This window comes from Eutrigla gurnardus (genome assembly GCF_963514095.1).
Source record: "Eutrigla gurnardus genome assembly, chromosome: 2".
In the NCBI taxonomy this organism is placed as follows: domain Eukaryota; kingdom Metazoa; phylum Chordata; class Actinopteri; order Perciformes; family Triglidae; genus Eutrigla; species Eutrigla gurnardus.
The window spans coordinates 31,624,482-31,649,028 of NC_139916.1; the positions used below are offsets into that span (position 1 = coordinate 31,624,482).

The window sequence follows — 24,547 nt, forward strand, 5'->3', positions numbered from 1 at the left end:
CTGTTAAAAAAGCACGTCAATAAAGTGAGTATTGGCAAAATCGGTAGTCGGCAGCTGTTGAATGTAACTAATAAAGTAACTTGTAATCTAACTTAGTTACTTTTAAAATCAAGTAGTCAGTAACTTAACTAAGTTACTTTTTAAAGGAGTAGTCAGTAGTCAGATTACTTTTTCAAAGTAACTGTGGCAACACTGGTCTTAAGTGTTTTAGTTTCATTAAAATGTCACCCAACAACACAGACTTTAAAGCATCTTCAAAATGTATCCCTTTTACAATCTGCAAAAATCAGCAAACTTCTGCTGTTATTGCAGCAACAATAATCTAGTTGGAGGCCATTATACCCATACAGGGTCAAGAGTGAAATAACCTCAATTAACATCTACAATCACCTTGCTTCTCTTACAATCAACAGCACATTCTAGATAGACTCCACATACTTACAGCTAAGCCAAGATAGGGTATGACATAAACATAATAACTATTGTGGTAGTAATGCATTACTGTTGACTATTAGAATGAATTAGAATGAAAGCATCTTGATTTATTTTGGCTTCGAAGAAAATAAATGAAATTAGGAGAGCTGCCAGTTTCTGCTCAATAGAATTAAGTCAGAACAGCAAGTGTTCTTCATGAGTCCTCTTGCCAAAAAGCATCACAATGCATTTGTATATGCTGCAAGATAAATACATATATGTGCCGTTTGCTTCAAGTCAAATTCATTTCTAGGTCAGTACCACGAGCAACAATTCCTGAACCAGCCAAAGCTCTCTAAGAAGATGAAGCTATGATTTAATTATTTAGCATTTTATTAGTGAGGTGATGCTTTTTGGGAATAACCTGACTTCAACTGGGTTCTGCAAAAATACGACAGCATTCGTTTTAAGGTGTGGGAATAATGAGATTACTGCTGCCATCGTGAAGCAGCAGAACAAAGTTGTTCTACAGTTGAGTACTGATGTATAGATACCACAAACAGAATCAATAAAACCATATCAATACATTGACTACTATTGATTACTGAACATACTAATGAAACCTTTTGGTAACAGTTGCTCCGTCAGTCCACTCGATGGTGCTGAGGTTTCACTGGTCGGTCATGGGTAATCTGCGTGATTTGCAGGATGTTGGTCAAAAAAGTATGAAGTGTTGGTGAGTCTGTCCTCTTCACCGACAAACACATGTGCTGCAATAAAAATGATTGAAAATCGCAATGACATGGTCTTGTATGGTGGTGATTCCCATCCCTAATTGATACGGTGCTTTCCCACCTTACACTTTGATATGCTTACAGAAGAAGCTGGGAATTGAAACCTCCACCGCACACATACAAAATGGCGATCGGAAATAACTTCTACAAGTCATGTTTGTGACAATCATATATTTTAAAAATCACTGAGAAACAACACCTGACTGCGGAATAGAAAATCCTCATACTGGTTGTTTTAGACGACAACAACCTGTTTTTTTTTTGGGCTGGGATACCTGTTAGACTGAACATCTGGATCAATAACAGAGAAGTGGATAATGTGGAGTGTAATTACATCTTTAGCGGGAGAGATGCTCTCCATACTCTGTTTTGTTTCCAGTCTAATGGGTTGACATGCTAATGCTGCCGAACTTCATCACCTCCTTAATGAATGTCTTTGGATTATTGTTACTTTGTTGGTCGATGACTTTCTTTCTACAAAGCCACGTCAACACTTTACTGCATGACTGTCTTTTCTGCAGTTTGAATTATTGCTGTCAATATGTTTTCAAATTTGTACACGTATATCATTTGAGTGGTAAAAGAAAAATGGATATTCAAAGATGAAAATTTGATTATCAAAACTAAAGTAGCACTACTGATAATGTCTGTCACAAGCACAGAGTTCAGCTCAAAATGTCCAGTTAGCACATGGTAGCATAGATAATAAGATGCAAAAAATAGATATTCAAATAGACCCTTTTACAAATTGTAAACAATGATTAGATACATTAGTGTGCGCCGGCAATGGAAGTACGATGGAGTGCCAGAGCTGGTCAAGATATGCGAGAACATTAACCACCAAAGATGGCGAATACAACCTAAAGAAATTGACTTTCCATATCTGTGTGCTGTCAGTGAGCGGGGAGAATGTGAGCTAACCAGTGGGGCACGCTCACATTCACAAATATGCACTGAATCTCTGATAACAACACATACAGAGGGAGAGTGACTTCTCTCTCCCTCTCTGCTCAGCTATACGTTACTCCATGATATCTTAATACAGCTAATATTTGTTTGCTACTATATTATTGCTCTGAATGTTGAATACAGCTCCTTTAATGAGTGACCGTGTTAACTGGTGACTCGATTCGCGTCTTGGTTGCCCAGAGTGACAGAAGCTGTAGCAAACACCAAGAACATGTGTAAAAGCCTTCAATCTTAATATTAATACATGTCATCTTATGAATAGGTTGACATTTAATCTGAGTTATAAAGAGTCTGCTTGTCCAGGTGAGGCAAAGTCACAAACAAGACGCTAGCGTGTATCTCTCTCATGACCGAACACAAAGTTCTTACCTTTAACCTCAACATAACACAGACGCCGTGGTCTCCTTGCTTTGACTCACATTTCTACCACATATCTAACATTTCCACCACATATCTAACTGGATGTCTGGGGCAGAATGATACTTCGGTTGCCAACATTCTTTTGATGATGTTGTTTGTAAAAGGGTCGATATTTCAAACGTTTGCGTTTTTAAGAATTTAAACTACATATTTGGCAAATTTTGACCTCCAGTTTGAAGACAAGATTTAAAATTCACTCGACAAATAGAAATGAGTCTGTCAGGACTTCATAGTGAGTTGTCTGCTGGTGTATTTTCCGAAGAAACGGTCCTATGTCTCCATGGAGTTACTATGCACTGGAAAAAGCCTTTAGCATTACAATAACTCCAAATTCTCTTATGTTGGTTGACACTGAGACACTTTGCGGTCAGTTCATTGAGTTAGGAGTATTCCTGATTGGAGGGTTGCTTAAATGTTTCTGACAACTTTGACATGCATGACAGATGCAGGACGATTCAGCGGTGAAGCTCCTGGACCTGGACCTGTTCCAGCAGAACTCTGAGTGACCTAATGAGTGATGGGCTGTCAGTGCAGGAAATTTCCATGGCTGAAGGCAAGTATTCTGCTCTCAGATCCTTAGACTCTCCTTGTGTGAGTAAAGTGAACCAGCTACACTTGCACCTCTAGTGTTTGCTCACACAAGTACACACAAGCAAACAGCAGTATCACAACAAACAAGTGAGGGGGCATTCTGAAGATGAGTTAGTTCAACATCAAAGTCAGTTTGCCTTTGTCTGGCTGTACAGTTCCGATTAATCAGAATAATCTTTCAACTTGGTATTTTGAGTATGGGAAAAAGAAAAAACTGCACTGCAACCACGTCATCACAGTGCAATAACAGCCTGGGCTCCGAAAAATGATGCTCCCATACAACGAAACCGCAATTATTCAATTATTTAATGGGACATATTTTCCGGTGGGCTGTGCCGTTAGGGCCCGGTGTGGCCGGTTAAAAAGAAAAGAAAAAGTGGTATATCGTGACTCCTCCATAAATTATTGCACATACACGTACATATTAAAGGAGGACATATTCCTGGGCCTCAGAAAACAATTCCAAGACCTATGCAACACAGGTTGGGTCCGTGTTGCGGCCCAGGAAAGCAGATAAAAGTTGCCCCAATGGGTTAGGATTGGAGCGAGTCTGGAAGGCTGCCAGGCAGGTTCAGATCTCGGGCTAGGCAACGTCAATTTTTGTCGGGTTTTTTGCTTCTAATAAGTCGGGATGACCCTGGGGACAATGAAAATGCGATCAAAAATGACCGGATTTCTCCTTTAATGCACATGTGTATGGTCTGTGAATGACAAGGAATTAGAATTAGAACTACTAGAATGTTTCTTCAGTAATTTTCTTAATTTTGATTCATCAACATGATTAGACGGGAAAAATGCTATACAATTGTAAAACATAGAATTTAGAAAAATTAAAACGGAATACACAAAATTTAGAAAAGAAATAAAGAAATAATTTGTGAAAAAATAAAAAGGAATCTGGAAAAAATGAAAATGGATTTCATAGGCCCTAACTATAGTAGTAGTGAACCAAAACATAGCCAAACATATGGGAAACATATAAGTTAACCTATTGAAGGTAGTTGTCTCTCTATGCCAGGCTGCTGCTCAGATTGTGTCATGTCCTTTCACTACATTCCCTGTTCAGGTACAGAACTTACTTGACTTCCATACAGATACTAGGGTTGTAAACGATAAACCGATGCGACCGGATATTCGGTTCAACAAGTGAGAGATACGGCTGCATCGGTAGCAGCCTCCTCAATCGATACGAATTATCAATGAATTCCTAGATGAATCAATTATAGAGTGTAGAGTGGATCGGGTATCGCGAGACTTTGAAGCGGTTGGCGGCATTACACCAGCGTCTCTAAAACAACGCGAGAGCTGAAGCTGCCCGCGAAACACCATAGCTGGCTAGCTTGTATGAGTTATAAACAAGGGACAACACGGAACATGGAGGAGGTGGAGGTGGAGAGGCGGGCGCAGCACAGGTAGGCGGCTGCGACGCTGCCGTGTGACCGCAGGCACTCCATGACCGTACGTTAGAGACGGATGGCTTTGAATGTCAATCGCTTGTGTCTCAACTTGCGCAACAAGAGGGGGGCGCAGCACGGGTAGCGTCCACGACACTCTCCTGTGACCGCCAGCCAACGATTCAGCCAGACTTTTTTTTGGTCCATGTCTAAAAATAAATACATTGACATGTGATTTTGTTGTTGTTTTTTTTTTTTTGCCAGTGCCATACAGCCACAATGTTTGGGGATATGTGGTATTTTACATATTTGAAAAGAAACTATTGTACTGTCACTTTCATAGAATCGGCTTCTTTATTTTATCAAATATCTACAACAAATATTAACCGTAGAATCGAATCGTATCGTTCTTACACTGTATGGAATCGATTCGAATCGATCTGTAATAAAAGGATATCGTTTTTGAATCGAACCTTAACCTGTGTATCTAGATGCATATCGAACCGTTTATCACAAAGAGATGTGCAACCCTAACAGATACAAAGAAGATAGAATGTTAGCCTGACATGCTGTTGGTCATGTTTAATAAAAGGTACATTCATGTTACTGCTTTGGGGTCAGTTATTAATGTAAACATCAATATGTTTAATAATGTACCAGGTTAGAGGGTTCCTTGTACAATTTGCAGCATTAGTTATATGAAAATATATTTCATATCCAAGCAAAATTTCTATTGTAACTGAAATATATGTAACCAATTCGATATTGAATCGAATGGGAGATTAAATCGAATCCGGACCTTGTGAATCGGAATCAAATCGATTTGGTAAATCAGTGGCAATACCCAGCCCTAATAACAGGTTGTTGCTATGTATAACAGGTTGTTGCTGTGTATAACAGACTGTTGCTACGTATTACAGGCCATTGCTATGTATAACAGGCCATTGCTATGTATAACAGGCCATTGCTATGTACACTCAACAAAAATATAAACGCAACACTTTTGTTTTTGCTCCCATTTTTCATGAGATGGACTTAAAGATCTAAAATTCATTCCAGATACACAATATTACCATTTCTCTCAAACATTGTTCACAAATCAGTCTAAATGTCTGATAGTGAGCACTTCTGCTTTGCTGAGATAATCCATCCCACCTCACAGGTGTGCCACATCAAGATGCTGATCTGACATCATGATTAGTGCACAGGTGTGCCTTAGACTGTCCACAATAAAAGGCCACCCTGAAATGTGCATTTTTTTGCTTTATTGGGGGTCTGGGGACTCAGAACCAGTCAGTATCTGGTGTGACCACCATTTGCCTCATGCAGTGCAACACATCTTCTTCGCATAGAGTTTATCAGATTGTCAATTGTGGCCTGTGGAATGTTGGTCCACTCCTCTTCAATGGCTGTGCGAAGTTGCTGGATATTAGTGGGAACTGGTACACGCTGTCGTATACGCCGGTCAAGCACATCCCAAACATGCTCAATGGGTGACATGTCCGGTGAGTATGCTGGCCATGCAAGAACTGGGACATTTTCAGCTTCCAAGAATTGTGTACAGATCCTTGCAACATGGGGCCGTGCATTATCTTGCTGAAACATGAGGTGATGTTCATGGATGTATGGCACAACAATGGACCTCAGGATCTCATCACGGTATCTCTGTGCATTCAAAATGCCATCAATAAAATGCACCTGTGTTCTTCGTCCATAACAGATGCCTGCCCATACCATAACCCCACCACCACCATGGGCCACTCGAGCCACAACATTGACATCAGCAAAGCGCTCACCCACACGACGCCACACACGCTGTCTGCCATCTGCCCTGAACAATGTAAACCGAGATTCATCCGTGAAGAGAACACCTCTCCAACGTGCCAGACGCCATCGAATGTGAGCATTTGCCCACTCAAGTCTGTTACGGCGACGAGCTGGAGTCAGGTCAAGACCCCGATGAGGACGACGAGCATGCAGTTGAGCTTCCCTGAGACGGTTTCTGACAGTTTGTGCAGAAATTGTTTGGTTATGCAAACCAATTGTTTCAGCAGCTGTCTGAGTGGCTGGTCTCAGACGATCTTGGAGGTGAACCTGCTGGATGTGGAGGTCCTGGGCTGGTGTGGTTACACGTGGTCTGCGGTTGTGAGGCCGGTTGGATGTACTGCCATATTCTCTGAAACGCCTTTGGAGACGGCTTATGGTGGAGAAATGAACATTCAATGCACGAGCAACAGATCTGGTTGACATTCCTGCTGTCAGCATGCCAATTGCACGCTCCCTCAATGCTTGTGGCATCTGTGGCATTTTGCTGTGAGACAAAACTGCACATTTCAGAGTGGCCTTTTATTGTGGGCAGTATAAGGTACACCTGTGCACTAATCATGATGTCAGATCAGCATCTTGATGTGGCACACCTGTGAGGTGGGATGGATTATCTCAGCAAAGCAGAAGTGCTCACTATCACACATTTAGACAGATTTGTGAACAATGTTTGAGAGAAATGGTAATATTGTGTATCTGGAATGAATTTTAGATCTTTAAGTCCATCTCATGAAAAATGGGAGCAAAAACAAAAGTGTTGCGTTTATATTTTTGTTGAGTGTATAACAGGTTGTTGCTATGTATAACAGACTGTTGCTACGTATTACAGACCATTGCTATGTATAACAGGCCGTTGCTATGTATAACAGGCCATTGCTATGTATAACAGGCCGTTGCTATGTATAACAGACTGTTGCTATGTATAACAGGCCGTTGCTATGTATAACAGACTGTTGCTATGTATAACAGACTGTTGCTGTGTATAACAGGCCGTTACTATGCATAACAGGCCATTTATAATAATGATATCATTTATTTTATGGGAAATATGGTTTAATATGATGTTAAAATGCATTCATTTTTGTCAAATACAGTAAATTGTTTTGGCCACCGCTGCCTCCCCCATTCCCCTGAGGGGGCCAGTCAGGAACAAATTCCTGGGCCGCTTTTTTTGCCCCAGTCCGCCCCTGTTTAAATCTAACTGAGAATTCATACAGGCTTACCATAGAAAAGTGCACATACAGATTAGATACAAGTGAAGTGAAATCAAGATTAGGTGATATTTTAGAAGAAGCAGGTTTACTACTGTATATGAAACAGAAAGTGTTTTCCTCAGCCTTCTAAAGCACAACTGGACATGATAATGGCATCACCACTCTCCATGCAATCATTAGGCTACCACATTCAGAACCTCACATCTAATCCCCAATCATCATAATAATCAAATTAAAATACCTAATAGCATTTTCTTTTTATAATGTGACTTAGTCAAATTAATGAGTATGTTTAAATAAATGCAGTTTGACAGGCTCTGGTGCATTTATGGCCTTTGGTTGTGGAGTCTTGACGTTACATGAATAACTGGCATATATTTGCTATATTTGTTCAGCGTAGTGTGCACACATCTACCAGCTGGGCGTCAAAATGTCATAATACAACAAAATGATAATACATGGCTTAAATCCTCTGCAATAAATTCACCCATAAGACTAAAGGAAGATTTGTGTTTGTTTGTGTTTAAATGAGACAAATGTCAAAGTGGATTTTGTCCGTCTCAAGTAATGAAGGGAGACCAATAGGGACAGATGTGTCCCTAATTTGCTCTACGAGTTAGATTTGCGTCGTCAAATGTGGTAAACCATTCATTTAACATTGGCCTACATTTCCCCCTTAATACTCTTAAAGGAACAGTCCAACATTTAGAGGAATACTCAGACTACTCAGAGTCAGATAAGAAACCCATAGATGGTAACAGACATGTGTGGATTTCTAATTTACCACCAACACAACTACTACTACAACTACTACTACTACTACGACTACTAGTCATATCTTGTGTACTTAACATGTAGGAATTAAAAACAAAAACACAACAAGAAGAGCATTCATGACAAATGATCATCATTGGCCCCAAATCCCTCCTCCCTTCCTCCCAGGGCTTATCACTCATCGATGGTCACACAGTCACTCCCTCCTCCTTGGTCCGAAACCTCGGCATCATCCTGGATCTCACACACTCCTTCAAGCATGCACCAAAAACATCACCAGAAACATTGCATGTCTTCGTTCTTCTGCAGGAGAAACACTCATCCACACACACTCATCCACACACACTCATACACATACACTCATCCACACACACACACATACATGTAAACAGGGCCAACAGGGAACTATCATGCGCCACAAGCCGACAGGGGACTCCTGTTTCTGGTCATTTTGAAGATACAAACATAGAATAGTATAGCTTATTTTAATGTCTTTTACCATAATATTACTTCAAATGTGTTCTTTTAATTTTTTTAAAGAAAAGACTAACAGTGGACTTGAATCCTTCAGCGACGTCTACCTATCACAAAGGGGACTTCCATAGCCTGCATTGGAGCCGTTAGCACCCACTCTTTCACCTATTGTTAGTTTGTTTACTGCGACGTCCACCTATCACAGAGGGGACTTCCATAGCCTGCATTGGAGCCGTTAGCACCCACTCTTTCACCTATTGTTAGTTTGTTTACTAAAGAGAATTTCATTGTTTCTTTCTGAAGTTGATCATTAACTTTGATGTTATCAACATTTAAACATTTCTCTGGAAAATAGAGAATACTTTTTACCTGTAAATCAGAAGTAATTTGCTAATTAGTATAAGCAACTTCATTTCTGAAAGTTACATTTTAGAGAGAAATTAAACCATGACACTACTTTTAAGGGGAATGCATATTCATCTACTAAATAATGCTATATTGCTTTAAACCTGATTTGTCATTCTGTTTCAATAACAAAATGTTAATGCTTAGCTCTAGTGGATGGCCTAGCCATTTACCAGACCTTCTCTGTATTAAAATGAGGAGCCAAGCACAATGAAAAGAAGTAAAAAACTACATCCAATAAAGGATAAACACAATCAGGATAAAGTCAAGAGGAAAAGAATATAGTTTCATTTTTAATTAATTGCTTAGAATAGATCTATTATAAACATCCCCAGAAATCCCCTATTAGCGAGTATTTTATGGCACAAGTTCCCATTTGGATAGCATGGAGCGACACTCACACTCCAACATGGACTGTCTCAAACTCAACTGAATTGTCTCTTCAAATATAGTTTTCTTTTAAAACAATACTTTAAGCTCAACTTTAGTGGATTTCCCAGCTTAAAGCTTCAGTATTTTTGAAAGTGAAGGACTACAGGGAAGAGCATTGATTGATCTTGTTTTTACTCATCTATCACTGTGTATTAGTGTTGTTTCTGTCTGTCTTACCAGTACAAGTGGGGACCTCCTAATAAAATGTTACTTGTGTTTACATGCTCTAGGCTTTACAATGCCGACAAAATCTTGAATTGCAGGAATCTCTGCAAGAGAAATATCTATCCTATTAAGATGAGGCACAGATCACATAGTTGTCTTAGTTTAAATAGTTAGGCACTACATTCTCAGAATTGAGTTACCTGCAGCCTGACTTAGAACCAAAATAATCTTTTAAAGTTTATTAATCTTTTAAATGACCTTTAAATAGGGCCTTTTTGGCTTTCACTTAATCATTGAAAAAATAATGCAACACTTGAAGTGTGCCTACCACTTTAAACAAAGTCTCCGTTCCAGTCTGAATTATTAGACATAGATCAGATATCACCAGTCCTGGTGTTTTTTTAATTGTAGGTTGTATTGAATGTATCAATAAATAATGCATGAGCTCTTATAAAGGAAAACAGATTTTATTTTTGGTGGTCTTGTGGCAACGTTACAGGACATGGTCTTGAAGAACTTCACAATGTCACCTAAAAATATATTATTTCCCTTCGGGGTCAAATAAACATTGTCTCTAAAAAATAGCCCAGGCTCATCCAGTAGGCACCAAATACTCCTATGAAACTACTCTGAAGAACACATAATATATACAGAATCCTGAGCTGATATCAGGACAGTGATTGGTTCCCTTGGTCAGGACTACGATGCAAATGTTCACTTTTGGTTACAGGGGATAATGGAATGTGTCTCAGTCACTTATGATGTCATTGTATGAAAGACATTTGATCATAGCACTGTTGTTCTTACGGTATACAGCTACTACTTTACTAAGACGAGGACCTAACACTTGTTTCTATTTTTTCGCTCTTACTTTATCGGCAATGATATGTTGTGGTTTCTTCCTTTTGACAAATGTACTTATTTTAAGTCGCTTTGGACAAAAGCATCTGCTAAATGCCCTAAATTTAAATGTAAATACTACATGTGAATAAATGGCCAGACAACCATTGTTCCCTTCATAGACATTTAAATGTAACACATTTAACACCACTTGGCCTTCATTCAGATTCCAATGAGAGCTATGTGGCAATGGCAGACGGATGAAGCCAATGTTCAAATGTAGAAAATCTTGTCACATGATTGGTAGATGTGTCAGCAGACATTTGCATCCCAAACCTCGGGAACCAATCACTGTCCATGTAGCTGCTTAGGATTCTGTATATATTCTGGGCTTTTTTCACAAATCAGCCTTTGGTAACTTTTGTGTTGAAGCCTGCAGTATTTTTGTAAGACGACTAAATATTCTTCCTTCTCTTCGAACATTCATCTATTTTTGCCTTCTACCAGCTTCATCGCCAAAGTGATAGGTAAGTTCAACATTTACATTTACATATACCCCTTGTATGGCTGAATCAGTTGAGTCTGTTACTATCAATATGCTTTAGAGTAGATGCAGTAGAGTAAAAGGTTGCTTTTTCCACTAGTCAAAGTCTCCATTTTGCATTTGGGTTAAATGTAATAATATAATAATAACATTGTGTTGAAACTTATTTGAAATGCATGAGACCTTGCAAAATCCTAGAGCTGTACTTCAAATACTTTTTCAGTAATGCATTTGTGAGGTTTAGGCCTCAGACCAAAATTAAGCATTTAGTGACATTTTGTTTGTATGATGGAATCCTTGTGGGTTTTGTCTCGTTTGCTCATTGTTCATTTCCCTCAGATGCTTGTCATTGGTGAAGACAGTGCATCATGTATAATATGATCTTAATTACTCCACAGAAAAATTACATCCTGAAAAGGAAGCCTTCATTCCTGCTGGCAAAGATAAAGCCATATACACAGGAGAAGAACTTGTGTATGACAATGAAGACCCTAACTGTCCATGGCGACATGTATGTATATATCTATTTCTATATTTTGTTTCTTTGACACAAAAACACACACACACAAACACAATTTCATCATTTAACTAAGATATAAGGACTCTCATCCATACCGATATTGTGGATATCTGATTTGATTAGAAACTGGTTTAAATTCTTTTGAAGCTCATTGTTTTAAACTGAAACGTCGTGTTGCCATTACATTGTGCAGTAAAAAATATTGAGAAAGTAGGAGAAAAATTGTAAGGTATCTTAAAGCTATGGTCTACGATTTGAAAGGTTTGAAAAAAGCACCCCCCCCCCCCACACACATACACACATCCCTCCCCTCTGTGCTCCTTAACCCCCCCGAGTTCATATCGTTCTCTCCTCGCAGCCTCCCACCTTCCTCTTATTTTACGAAAATAGTTCACCGAAATGTGTTTCTGAAAACATTTTAGGCGAGAAATAAGCTATGCAGTTCCTGAATCTGTCTTTATTTTAGATCGACAACGGTCAGTTTAAAACATTTTCAAGAGCTTGAGGGCGGCGGCCCGTCTCTCGAAACTCGCCACACCGCGATGGCATGCATGGCTTCTTACATAGACAATAATGGGAACATTCCCTCCGGGTAAAGGATGAACTCAGGCAGGAAATTGTTTAGTTCCCGGTGTGTCCAGGACTTCCACAACATGAACAAAGCAATAATAGTGTTTATTACGGCCACGAATGATGAAACATTATCGGTGTAAATGCAGCGATTGCCGGTAAGATTTCTCTTTCACCCCGACTGCAGTACGTCCATGATTCCAAACTGTTTGCCACAATCCTGATCCAATAGTAAATTGACAAATCTTTCAAACCGTAGACCAGAGCTTTAATTGTCTGTCACTGATGTGAGCAATAACAGAGAGAAAATGGATTATAGAAATTGTGATGGGAATTTTTTTATTTAGTGGTTTATTTTAGGTTAATTAGAAGTTTGAATAGTTATAACCCTAACCCTTACAATATTCCATGTGTCATGAGGTTATCTGTCGCTACTGCTAGCCTGTTTTGGACTCCTTATTTATAAATTACTCAGAGCTCTGTTAGGAGTGGTATTATTTCTCACCAGGAAATCATAAACTGATTTCCACCACAGAAATGACAGTCTACACTCATATAGTTGTGATATCACTAACATAACCAACCTTCTTCTTCAATTCGACACTCTGTAGTCATTTCTAGATATATTTTGTATTGTTTCACCCTCACATTGCCATAATCTTATTGGGTTTTCTGCCCTTTCAAGGAATCTTGATGGAAGACTTCATTGGAAAATCTTGACTCCATGGCATGATGAAAATTGATAAAGTCCTTTTCAACACTGAAATGAAGATTGCAAATGGACGCAATGCTGCTGAAACATTCCCAGGACTCCTGCACAACTGCCCTGTGGCAGTGAAACAAGTTCCCAAACATATGTCCAAAAAAGAATTGGAGATGGCTTATTTTCTGTGTTCAAAAAATGTACTAGTGGAACATTTGTTGCCAACCCATTTCTGTGTTAGAAGATGCTTACTTTGCCTATTTTGTCTCCCCTCTCTGTAAATTCAGCCTGAGTGAACTGGTTGAAAACGAGAATCTTCCAGAGAGACAAAACCTTACCAAGCAGCGACGACAAGAAATCTGCCAGGAGTTATTGCTGGGACTTGGGGAGCTTCACTTTTTTGCACTTTTGAATTTTGAAACCTGAAGCCTAAAAAACATTTTGTTTTGTAAAAGTTTAAAGATGGAATAACTGGTATTATGCATTTTGATTATGTTTGGTTGTGATTTTGTAGATGGCCTTTAATGGGCATATGAATAAGGAGTATTTTTGCTTTTCTACAGACGTCAACAACAAACTGTATATCACAGAATGTGGAGCAAGCAGAATAAAGGATCTTGCACAGACCACTTGCTACAGTTACGAGGATGTTGGAGGCCCACAATACACGTACAAGAAGGAATCTGATATCCAAGTGAGTTGAGCTTGAAAATGTTCATTTAAACGTAATTCATGATGCCATTTCGAACCATGACCACTGAGTTTGGATTTCTCAAATGTAATAATATAAAATATACCATATCAAGTTGTCCTGCATAGTCAGAAGAACTCATTATTTATTTTAATTTTAAATATTATTATTCCTTATTTTTTACAGTTTGACTAGGTAAATGCAAATAGTTCAATGCAAAGAGCAGTTTTGGTGACTGTTAGATGACATTTTTTCAATTTCTTCCAATACATTTTAGGTAGCGGGGTGCTTGGTGCATTACATCCTGACTGATGATCCCGATCAAACCAGAACACCCTACTCCAGTGATCCCCTTGGGCTGTCTCACAATGTCCAAACAGGCAACTTCACTCAGAAAAATGGATGAACCTAAAGGATATTATTACCAGAATGCTGAAAAGTTCATTTGAAGAATGTCCAACCATTGAGGAATGCCTTCAGATTTTCACATGTAAGTGCCACCATAAATATTCTCTATTTTTTATTTGAAGTTCATTCCATGCCAACTCACTCAGAATTCAGAACCCCTCTTCGTTCATGTCATGAAGGGGTGGGGCTGGGATGCAGTGTCTGCTGCGGGGGTTGGTGTGGAGCTGTGGGACCTGTGTTAGTCTTGTCCTGGACTTGTTGCTCAAAGGAGCAGCACGGGGGTTGGGGAAGGTAGAGTCGTTTGCACATCGTTCATTTCAATGAGCTACCCCTCCAGTTACCATGGCGATCTACCCCGGTAAGAAGTGAACCAGCGTTGTAGGACAGAAAACCCAGAGTTAATGCTGAAGTTACCTCGCTAAGCCCAAATCCTGCTTCCTAGGACAGGCCTCCGGTGTCTCCAGTTTGTATTCAATGTACATAATCATATAGAATACACATATAATAATCACAAAACTGCTCATATTAAGCGTAGTGGGCCAAATCTCAAAAATTCATGACTTAAAAAGTATTTGGATTCCAGCTATAGTATTTTACGAGGTCCAATGAATTTAAGATACATTTTTACATACATTTTTCAAGAAATTCCATGACATGAACTGGGAGGGCCAAGGTGAGCTGGTATGGCATGACCCCATGTGTGTGTATGATTCTGTGCATTGGAAAAATTTTATCCTTAGAACACTACGGTGGAAACAATGAACTGTTTTAATATATTTACAGGTTTCACACAACAGTCAGTACAGTGGAACCACAACCAACTCTGGCAGTGTGAATATAAATGAAGGAAGTTAATGTTTCTGTGAGTGAATTGGTGATTAGTGTTTACATAACCGGAGGTGGCAAAAAATGCATTTGGTAAATGTGTTTGAAGAAAGGTAGTGTCGTAAAAATGTATTCTTTTACTATTTTGAAAAAATGTTTGTTTATTTCAGAGCACTTTGTTTATTTCAGGTTACCCTGACCCTGGAAATGTCAGATGAAGAGGAACAGGAACAACCAGCAGAAGCAGAAACATCTTCCGACGACACCGAAGAGGAATTATCTGTGCTTGAAATAGTAATTAGGAAGACAATTGCAAAACCAATTCCTAAAAAGTAGACGAATGTGTGAAAATAGTGTGGCTATTAAATTTTAATACTATTATCTTTTGCAAATTGTTTCTTCAGAAAGGGAAGTAATCCAAGGAAGACCACCTTCAAAAACCCCAACGCCAATGGACATTCAAGTGAAAACTTCGTCAAACAGTCGACATCAGCGGATCTATGACAAGAAAAATTACAAGACATCTGGAAAAGGAACATCAGGTTAAACCTGAAGTGGCAAAGGCACTTGCACACAGGCAAGTTTCAGCCATGCACAATCATCTTTTGAGCAAAATTAGGAACCTTGGAAACTACAACCATAACTGATCAGTCGTGAAATCTGGGAAAGGACAAATTGTACCTTAAAGGCAAGCAACCTGTCAATCAACAGCAACAGACTACCTGCCTTGCAAGTTTTGCTTCGCTATGTACGTCACAACAGACCTCAGGAGACATTGAAAGAGGTGCAAACTACAAGTTAAAGAGGACAGCCATTTCCATTGTTAGGAGTACAGCAAAAGCAAGAGATATACTCTCAGTTTAAGAGTGTGTGTGGATTTAAAAGCACTTTAAATAAACTTTGGCTTAACACAGCTCTGTATTGTTTTTATGTTTTTTATTTGTAGTTATAACCTGAAAATTGTATAATACACTGAAAAAAATATATCGTATTTGCACACAAATGATTTAGTCAAATCAATGCTGCAATATCAATTAACACTCACTTGCCAGTATCAAGTAAATTTTACTTACCATAAAACATAACAGTTGTAAAGACATTAAGTAGCATTTACTTAATTACATTGAAGTTTTAAGTTATAGTTATTTAAAATTAATTTAAAATGAAGTAAAATCTACTTGTTTTTCATAGACAGGAACATAATTGTCCTCAAAATTTTAAATATATTTTATATATATATAGTATTTGCTGTTATGAAGTAGATTTAAATTATTTTCTTGTGCTTCACATTTTAATTTACTTGGTTGCATTCCGTTACATTACTCACTAAAATTAGGTAATCATTGCCAGTTTTCTTTTGATAAATGTTACCAAATTAATTTAACCAATACTCTATGCATATTTATCACATACCACACAACTAAATAATAATGTAATTAAACTGTTTATTTTTCATTTAAAACAGTTCAACAAACAAGAACCGTCAAAGTAAATCCACTACTGTGGATTGAATTGCCCAATACAGTATACATTATATTACAGTATTTTAAAAATCTTCAATGCAGTGAGGATTGTGCTTCCTTATTTATGTGAAGCAAAAGTTGAACATATATTCAACTGTAGTCATAATCTTTAAAAACACAATTAACAGTTTCGTGCTTTTTCAGATGAGTCTCGAGGTGTTCAAAATATTGCTTCTGTGTTAAAACTCCATGAATTACATACAAGACACAAAAATGAAACTATCTGCCATGCCTGTGTATGATTTCTAGACAAATGTGCATGAATGCCCCCCAACCTTTAAATAAACAAGGACAATCTGAGTACAAGCAGGGTAGTGACCAGCCTTGACCAGTGTGTAGATCCTTCAACCTATAATGTTTTATGAGCTCTAAACGTTTTGATGACCTAAAATTGCATCTTTTGCATGACCACCTCATATCATAAGAGGCCTACTTCTCCCTGATGGATATCTCCTCCACCCTAGACCTCAACTCCAACTGTCTACAAAGTCCACTGGCTCCTCCAAAGGGCACCCTGAAAGTGAAGAGACACAATTTGCCGTATTAAAACAATGGTCTAAAATATTCAGCCACAATTTTAATATTTCGTTATGATGGATGAATAAGGGACAATAACAAAACAATATTATATCATTATTATTTTCTACTTGCCTGAATGATGAGAATAATTTTCTGTTCTGATTTGCTTCCTGTTGATAGATAGAAAAATATTTTAATAAGACTTAATAAGAAACAAACTGTATCATGATCAAACGTAAATGAACATTTTGTTTGTCTATGCTAAATCAAGCAATTAATACATAACATTTCAACAGATTTATTTGCGAGTAGAACTTGTAATGAACAATCGATTCTTTTATTGAATTACAAAAACATGAATGCTGAGTAAAATTGGTATCGAAAGTATCGGTCCGTACATCATAAGCTTGCTGTGGGTTTCACACCACACGGCACAGCCGTGTTACTAGCCGTGCTAACTAGCTTCTTGTCAAAATTTGCAAGCTGGGGCTCTCAAAGACCTCTGGCGCTTCTGTCAGTAAACGTGTTTTAAAAACCTATTCTCGGGCGTTTCTCCCAAAAATTCATCAGTAGCCGTTTTTAGACAGAGGCCGGCGAAATCTATCTCCCCCTCATTCTCAATGCACAATATTAATTCACTAACGTAATGTTACTTCAGTCAGTGTCACTGCCAAAAGTTTTACAGACAACAAAACCATGTTCTACTATGTTGATGTCAGTTGATTAACATTATACAGTTACGCTGGTGTTTTTTTAATATCCTAACTTTAGTTATTTTTATTGGGGGAAAAACTGCAGCCCTCCCACTTACAGGCCAGCACGGACCAATGTGACGTTATGCTAACTTTAAATTAACTTATGAACAGTAATATATCTTGCGTCAAACTATCAAAATACATGCAGACTTATATATTATCACAAATTTAAAACAGAACAGTAACAACTTACCTGCGAAATGACTGTCGTACTGTTACACCTTGCTCTGTGATCCTGTAACGCCCTGAGCAGAGCCAGTCCTGTTGTACTGTGCGCATGCGTCGTGCATCAATTCAAAACGCTACACTTTCAGAGTAAACCGAAGTAAAACTTACTCTTCCCCCATAATTCATGTATTGCATTAATAAAATGTTTAATTTTACTTAAGAAACTCTAGTTCTCACTGAATCTTTAAAATACGGTAGAAATTATGACAGTTACTCTAATAGAGTTTACTGCACCAAAAAGTCAAATTTTTCAGTGTACGAACATTGTTGGGCACTGAAAACACTGTAGAAATATACAGAAAAACAGACAGCCACAGGATAAGTGTCATTCAATACCATCCAACAGGGGACTTGTGTCATTTTGTAGAGGCAAAGAGGGGACTAATACAACTCTATACAGTGGAACAACTTAACTGTTTTATAGCATTTCAGACAAAAGGCAACATATAAAGGCCTATTAGACAGTTTCAGTGTGAACCCTGATGCAGTATTGTTATGTGCATTCACATTTCTCAATCCCATTGTTATGATACCGCTCGGCTTGACCACCCTCAAATATACCTTCTGCATTTGCCAAACAAAAACATAACTTAATGTGACAGTATTTTTGTTATAACAATTTTGTATAACCACATGATTTTAGTGTTTTAATGACTTTAGTATTTCCACTGATGACCTAAACAGGGTCTAAAGCTATTCTGCAGAACAGCTAACCGTTATCAGGGGCCCTGTGCACATGATGTCTTGTATTACATGTTTTCAATGATGCATTATCTCCTGTGCCTTTAAAAGACTCAAGTAACAACAATGATTTGAGCACTTCCTCTGTAGCATCCTCACACGTTGTTGCATTGTAACTGCTCCTCTTGTACAAGATTAAAGAAAGACGTCGACTTTACTTATGTCTCCGATCTCCTCCTTGGGTGAATTTATTCGTTTACGGAAAAATTATTTTAACAATTTTGTATTGAGGTATTCAAATTAATCATTTTAATTTTATCCCAGTTGTTTTTCTTCCTCTAAATGACTTGATACTCTCCTGCCTTTCCGGTGGTTATTTATTTTAATAGTGTTTTTGCTTGAAACTTAAGACATCCACGAAAGCTGAACCTCATTCTTCTTCGATAAGCTTAATAACAAACCTATTCAGCTTCTTTTTTAAAAAAAAAAAAGCCTTCTCATGAATGTTATTGATGTTACTGTTTTCTTGTACCAAAAAAGAAAACAAAATGATCTGCTGATTTATTTTTTGTGATTTTATTTAATTTAATTATTATTTTATTTTTTTAATTATGAAAATCAATATTATTGTTCTACTCTGTGGGTACCCTTTTATTTTGATACAGTGTAGAGCTGGAATCATGTAAGCTTAGCTTTCTCTATTTTGTAGTATCTTTTAAGAGACTGGCTTCTCCAGTCCCCCTGCAGTCTGAACGACCCTCTGACGATGCAGGCCATTCGTATTCATGAGTGTTGAATACGACGTGTGTGAGTTAATCCTTAGAATTCCTGCTCCGGTCTGCCAGGAGACTGTTAATTATTATTTTAAACACTCACACACCTCCAGGTCCACTCTTGGCAAAAATGAAAAAAAATTGCCAGCAGGCTTTAGGCATGATTTTAGCAAGATTCAAGGCAAGTCCAACAGGGGACTTGAAAAATGTCCCCTGTTGCATTTCAAGTCCCCTGTTAGTGTGAGTGTTACGATCCATAGGTCCACTGTTAGATAGTTACACTAGAGCTCATACACATACACTCATCCACACACACTCATACACATACACTCATCCACACACACTCATACACATACACTCATCCACACACACTCATCCACACACACTCATACACATACACTCATCCACACACACTCATACACATACACTCATCCACACACACTCATCCACATACACTCATCCACACACACTCATCCACACACACTCATCCACACACGCTCATCCACATACGCTCATCCACACACACTCATCCACATACACTCATACACACACACTCATACACACACACTCATCCACACACACTCATCCACACACACTCATCCACACACACTCATACACATACACTCATCCACATACACTCATCCACATACACTCATCCACACACACTCATACACATACACTCATACACATACACTCATCCACACACACTCATCCACACACAACCATACACATACACTCATCCACACACACTCATCCACATACACTCATCCACACACACTCATCCACACACACTCATCCACATACACTCATCCACATACACTCATCCACACACACTCATCCACATACACTCATCCACAAACACTCATCCACATACACTCATACACATACACTCATACACATACACTCATCCACACACACTCATCCACACACACTCATCCACATACACTCATCCACATACACTCATCCACACACACTCATCCACATACACTCATCCACCTAACTCATCCACATACACTCATACACATACACTCATACACATACACTCATCCACACACACTCATCCACACACACTCATCCACACACACTCATACACATACACTCATCCACATACACTCATCCACACACACTCATCCACGTACACTCATCCGCACACACACTCATCCACATACACACACACTAATCCACACACACTAATCCACACACACTCATCCACACACACTCATACACATACACTCATCAACGTACACTCATCCACACACACTCATCCACATACACATACACTCATCCACACACACTCATCCACATACACATACACTCATCCACACACACTCATCCACACATACTCATCCACATACACTCATCCACACACACTCATACACATACACTCATCAACGTACACTCATCCACACATACTCATCCACACACACATCCACACACACTCATCCACACACACTCATCCACATACACATACACTCATCCACACACACTCATCCACATACACATACACTCATCCACACACACTCATCCACACATACTCATCCACATACACTCATCCACATACACACACACTCATCCACATACACTCATCCACATACACACACACTCATCCACATACACTCATCCACATACACTCATCCACATACACACACACTCATCCACATACACTCATCCACATACACACACACTCATCCACATACACTCATCCACATACACTCATCCACATACACACACACTCATCCAGGCCTTCATAACGTCCAGACTGGACTATTCCAAAAGGCCCTCCACAGACCTCCACAAACCACAATATGTTCAGAACTCAGCTGCCCGGTTGCTCACCCACCATCACACCCTTCCTTCAACACCTTCACTGGCTCCCGATACAATATCACATTCACTATCACATTCTCTTCAAGATCTGGCTCATCAGACGACAAAGTCCTCAATAACCGCCAGCCAGCCCCCAGGTGAGCAAAACTTAACAATTAAAAGCTTCAACCACACTCTTGTCACAGTGTAAAACAAGCACATTCCTTTTGTTAATACCACTGATTCATTTTGAAACGTTGTATTGACACTCGGTTACTTAAAATGAGTCAATGAGTGACTGGCCATGTCTTCATCAGCACACACACACTATATTATATATCAATGAGGACTTCTCAGACTTGGTGAGACAGAGGAGGAGGGAGCAACTTCCCCAGTTGAAGGAGGAAAGGCAAAAAGGAAACATTGCCTATTTTAGGTATGATAAACTTATTGTTCATCCTCCAAGGGAACGACGAGAGATAGTCGACCGCAACCTCACAGGTAATAACATCAGCCTTCCACTCAACCATCAACCTACTGTCTCTACCTCAACCCCAAAATCGGTGACTGGGAAAAATAGAAGTAAATGTGCTGAGTAGATGGCTCTGTTCTCTCAGGTATGAGAACTATTTGTTTTTATGATTTTATTTTAACTGTTTATGGACTCTAAGATAAGTATCCAAGGAAAAGGCTTATTGATTGCTCATTTAAACATTTGCAGCTTAAAAGAAACAAGATCCATGAATTAAGTTCTGTGATGCTGCCAAACAATATTCATGTAATGGCAATATCTGAAACATTTACATTTAGGTCATTTAGCAGACGCTTTTGTCCAAAGCGACTTACAATAAGTACATTTGTCAAAAGAAGGAAACAAAGAAACCACAATGTATCATTGCTGATAAAGTAAGAGCTAAAAATAGAACGAGTGTTAGGTCCTCATCTGAGTAAACTAGTACTTCAAGAGCAACAGTGCTACGATCAGAGTGCTATAGGTAAGTTTTTTTTTTTGGGGGGGGGGGGGTGTTAGTGGGTCATGCTATGTAGAGTCGAGGTGAGTCTTGAGCCTTTTTCGGAAAATGGCAAATGACTCTGCTGTCCTGACATTAGTCGGGAGTTCGTTCCACCACTGAGGCGCCAGAACAGAGAAGAGTCTGGACTTTGCTGAGCGACATTTGTCCACTTAGACCACTAAACCCACTTAGACCAATCATTTAACAATACAGAATTAGCTATTGATGGATATACATTATATAGGAAAGACCGAAATCAATTTGGAGGAGGCGTAGCTTTTTATATCCAGAATCACATTCCTGTTCATCTGCCACAAACCAAACCATTAGTTATAGGATGCTGTTACAGACCGCTGAGTGCGGATATGAAATATTTTGACAGTATCTGTGGAATTCTGGATAAAGCTTGTGATGATAACCGTGAATTATACTTTGTTGGTGATTTAAATGTGGATTGGTCATCTCAGTGCCCTCTTAAAAAAACTTTTTTTGCTGCAGCTAGTGCTTGTTATCTGTAATCTGTAATCTTGTAAACTCAAACTATTACACTACCAACGAGAATCAACACAAATAAAAATGGACGATCATCATCTAAATGTATAGATCTCTTTTTCACTAATAGTCCTGAACAGTGCTCTAAAGCAGTTTCAGTTGTGCTTGGTTTTAGCGATCACAATTTATTGCACTAAAAAGGAAAACCAAGGTTCCCAAAACAGCTGGTAGGATTATATATAAAAGAGCATATAAGCACTTTCAGCAGGAGCTTTTTGTGGAGGACGTAAAGAACACTAACTGGTCAACTGTGTGTAATGAGGAGGACCCGGATTCAGCATTGAGTATCTTCATGTACTTGATACATGCTTCTGTTAATGCCACCACTACTGTTAATGCTACTACTACTATACTACCAACACCAAATGCAGTTGGAACCCAAGGGCCTGGGCCCTCATTTATAAAACTGTGCGTAGGATCCTTACTAAAAGTGTACGTACGGCAAAAAGCCAAATTTTGCGTGAGCCAAAAAAAAAATCAGATTTATAAAACTGTGCGCACGCAAGCTGTACGCAATGTTCCCTTTATAAATCACAGGATCACCTACAAGTGTGCGTACCTGAATCCCGCCCTGTACACGCCCACATTTTACTATGTTAATGAGCCGGCATGCAATCGTTTCCGTGTGGTGAATCACGGCGACAGGCCAGAAAAAAAGCGAAGAAACGTAACTTTTCAGAAACGGAGAAAGAGACACTTGTTTGGGAGGTGGAGGCCCGGACAATAATTTAATTTAGTGGTCACAGCAGCGGGATCACGAATAAAAAGACGCAGTGCAGCAGCAACACATTGCTGCTGCAGTCAACGGCGTCAGCTGGACCGAGCTGACGGTGATCTGAAGGTAAATGACATCTTTCCGCTCCTAACATGGATTTAATGTATTGCTAGAGTATTTGAGGAGGTTTGATTTTGATGTGACTTTGACGGGGATTGTGTCTGAAAAGGAGGGAGACACAGACGCGACTGAGACCAGAGGTATGAGGGTGAACAGATTTTAAACTTTTATTGTATATAAAACAAAACGTTAAATAGTTTTTGTCCTTCCAGAGTCTGCAGCGTTGGGCGTAGAGGAGGGTGACGGTGAGGAGAGTGACGGTGAGGAGGGTGGTGTGAGGAGGGTGACGGTGACGGGCCCTCGGCACAGCGTCCGGGTCCGGTGCAAAGCAGCAGCGCACCCCGGACGAATGGCACATCAAGCGGTCGGGTGCTCACTGATGCCGTCCTGCAACTTCAGCGAGACACAATCACCGCCATCAACAACATTGCAGATGAGCTACGGCAAACGCGCACTGTGATTAATAAAATAATATGTTTACAATGAACATTGATTGTTGTCTTCCTTATCTTACAAACGCAGCATGACATCCTCACGGATTCTTGCGCCCTGTTGATACCCCTCCAGTCGGGCAGGGGGCCGTGGCTCGGGCTCATCATGCTGGGGTCTCTACCACCTTTGCCGGGTGGTAGATTCTGCCTCCTGAAGTTCGGTAAAGTTGCGCTCTCCACGCTCCACGACGAGCGTGGCACTCATTATAGCGCATTTCCTCTGCGCTCTGGTGGTTTAAAAAAGAGGATAAGTGTAACAATTATACAATGGCTTAATGGCTGTATGTATGTGTGTTGATGATATATGCACATAAATAAGGAGAATATTTAGTTATTCCCGCTGTGTTCTGCAGTGATCTAATGGAAGGTATTACTGTATTACATGCATTTGGGCCGTCTC

At 39.3% G+C, this 24,547-nt stretch overlaps 1 protein-coding gene and 1 long non-coding RNA gene across 4 annotated transcripts in view; one reads left to right on the plus strand and one right to left on the minus strand.

The window, feature by feature from the left end:
* fhit (fragile histidine triad diadenosine triphosphatase) overlaps window positions 1-24,547 on the minus strand; it is a 533,523-nt gene that overhangs the window by 467,907 nt on the left and 41,069 nt on the right. Inside the window, exon 1 of one of the 3 annotated variants that reach the window (XM_084025973.1) lies at window positions 1,029-1,045. The exons of the other annotated variants lie outside the window; for them this stretch is intronic. The gene's annotated coding sequence lies outside the window, so the exon portion shown is untranslated. Of the gene's footprint in view, window positions 1-1,028; window positions 1,046-24,547 lie in introns of those variants that run through there. 3 annotated transcript variants of the gene reach the window in all.
* LOC311024932 lies at window positions 14,045-15,498 on the plus strand. Its single transcript, XR_014598348.1, has 3 exons — window positions 14,045-14,228; window positions 15,161-15,253; window positions 15,376-15,498. It is a non-coding gene; the product is annotated as an uncharacterized lncRNA (long non-coding RNA).